Here is a 3,130-nt window from a genome sequence, read left to right as displayed (position 1 = left end):
CTCCCTCATTTCCTATCAAATATAGTAAAAGACATGATAACATTAGCCTGCTAAACCCTCCCTCCGGAAATCTCATTTCCATTTGATTTCAAATCAAATGGAAATGAGATTTCCGGAGGGAGGGTTTACCAGGCTATGATAACATAACACCACATAATAAACTCTACACCCAGCAAGTTAACAACCCAATGGACAATAAAGCAATAACCAAAATGGACATGTGCCCTTATGCGTGCTGGGAAGTCTGGCCTCCTTCCAATGCACACCCCAAGATACTGTTACTACACAGCTCCCACCTCCCTTTGGGTTCCAAAACAAGTTTCAGAGTCTGTTTGTGTGTCTCTCACAGACTCAGTTGGTGGTCCAAACACGACAATCACAACTCTCTCCTGTACATACTGTAAGAGCCGCTGGGGTGTATTGGGGTGTATTAGTTAATATTTATTTATTAAAAGGATAACTTCACCCATTTTAAACCTCATCTTCATAACTGGTCCTCACTAATATAAGATGTTATCATTTCTGTCTATTCTAGCCTGTGTCTCAGAGGAGGGCTGTGCCTACCAGTGACATAATTGGTATATGCAGGTTTTGTAAGTACAAACAAGATTTCAAACTTTCTGTTTTACAGAATTGTTTTAAATAAATAAAATTAAAAAAGATACACGTGATGCAAAATGACACGAATGAGAGGCACGGAAGTATGGGTCTGTACTAATGTCATAGTAGGCTACCCACTGCGGTGCCTTGGGGTGCGTCAACTCCTGTACTGCAGTACGGTATGACCACAGGTTCAGGGGCAGGTGGAGGGCCCAGTCCTTCTGCTAGCAGTTTGTGAGGATGGCAAGCTGGGTAGCCAGGAATGGATGCGATTGACTTTGACCCCCACACACTCCAGGGCAGAGGTAGAAGAATCACCCTGTTTTTTTTATAAGTGGCAATACCACAATGTAGAAATACGCTGTTATAAGTAAAAGGCCTATTATCAAACTTTTACTAGTAAGTAACTTGTAACTAAAGTTTTCAAATTATTGTAATGGAGCAAAAAGTACAATACTTGCCTCTGAAATGTAATGGAGTAGAAATATAAAGTATATAAAAAAAGGAATAACACTAAAGTAAAGCCAAAGTACCTCAAAGTTGTACTTAAGTACAGTAAGAGTAGCTACTTCCTTTCCACTACTGCTCCAGGAGGTCTCCACCTGGTACTGTTGTAGTAGAGCAAATATGCTCTAATATACCCAACCCACCGCTACCCAACGCTCATATTATGAGCGTTGGGTAGCGGTAGGGTACTCACACTGGAGGACGGACAACTCCACATCCAGCCAGTAAATTTGGCCAGTAGAACAGGGTCCCAAGCCATTGTACGGTGTTGAAGACTACCCCCTGAGCTGGGGCCCTCCCAGGCCCTGCAGGCCCGTTTGGTAATCCACTCCTGAGTGCAAGTGCTAGATATCTGCTCTTAATGAGAAGCAGCTGTGACTTAAATGAATCAAAAACTACTATACAGAATGAATCAATCAAACTGCAAAAAAAGAATTATTATAATTATGTGGGCTTTTAACTTATTTTAACTGATCGACCAATTTGGAACTAACACTAATATAGCAGTGATTATTATCAGAATATGTAATACTTATGAACAAAAAAAACACTTACAGCTACTTTGAGGTAGGCTAAACATACAATGTAATATCAACAGGGTCTAAATAACAAACTGACAGGCTATTGACCTCTCCCTACTAGTGCAGTTTAGTTCAGTTTGACTTGGCTGAGATGAAGACGGTTTGTTTTAACCAATCACTTGTCCTACAGTGCCTTTGTGTATTATTGTTGTGTGTAAATGCCCAAAGGTGAGTGTGTTTATGTTGTTTATTATTGTGAACCAGCCAGGCATTGTCATGTTTATGTGGTAACTATACTGTAACTGCATATCTTTGTTGAGAAAAACAGTACATGCTAGCAGCAACTTTGTTATATTGGTGTTTAGTCCGTTTTTACAAAAAAAAAAAAAAAAAGTAAACCTTTGTTTTGAGTTGACAAAGAAATACAGCACCTGCTGCACAGGCTCACACACAGCTGCTTGTAATTACACAGACGTATTCATGTTAGGCTGGTATTAGATAGATTACAGACAGAAAAGAGAAAACAATCAGGATATTATAAGGTTTTTCAGGAGACTGAAGGGCCTTTTAATATTTAACAGAATATAAGTGAAAGTTCAATCACAGAAGGCTACCCTCCGATACTGAACTTTGACGTATATCTACATTCTGTGACTCAGTCCTGGCGTCTTGCCATAACTGTGCGTCTTGGAGCTTTATGGCTGGCACATACACACACACGCACACGCGCACACACACACACACACACACACACACACACACACACACACACACACACACACACACACACACACACACACACACACACACACACACACACACACACACACACACACACACACACACACACACACACACACACACACACACACACGTCCTAAGGAAGGTAGCTCTGAAACATGACTGTCATATGACAGTCATGACGACACTTCAACCTGGTGTTTACATGTTCTCCCTTTGTGGTCTGCACATCTACATACACGTTCAAATTTCAAATATAAATGTCTTACCCCATGGCCACGGATGTTACAATTATGTACGGGCCCTCAGAAGTACCTGTATCTTCCGTATTGTTTAATAAAAAGCATTTTAATCCGATCCGTGGCCATTTTCTCATAGAGTTAAAATGTCAGAGTGAATACACCTCCCAACCGATAGGGTCGCGTTGTTGAAAGCATGTGGCTAAAAAACTGAGAAAATAGCCACCAATTGGATTAAAATGCGTTTTATTGAATAATACGCAAAATACGGGTACTTTTGAGGTACCGTACATATTTGTAATGTTTGTGGCCATGCGGTAAGTACTTTATATTTGAAATATGAACGTTTATGTAGATGTACGGAAAAAAAGGAATAAAGTGCAAACACCAGGTTGAAGTTTCGCCATGACGGTCGTGACAAACGACCGTCGTGTGATTTCATGGCTAGTCCTAAGGGGGCGTGTCGACGATAGTGCGAAGTTCAGCGAGCAAACTGGTACCTTTGTCCAGGACCTGCTGGAC

The sequence above is a fragment of the Gymnoscopelus microlampas genome, assembly GCF_963454915.1.
Source record: "Gymnoscopelus microlampas genome assembly, chromosome: 24".
NCBI lineage: Eukaryota > Metazoa > Chordata > Actinopteri > Myctophiformes > Myctophidae > Gymnoscopelus > Gymnoscopelus microlampas.
This window is presented reverse-complemented; position numbering follows the sequence as displayed.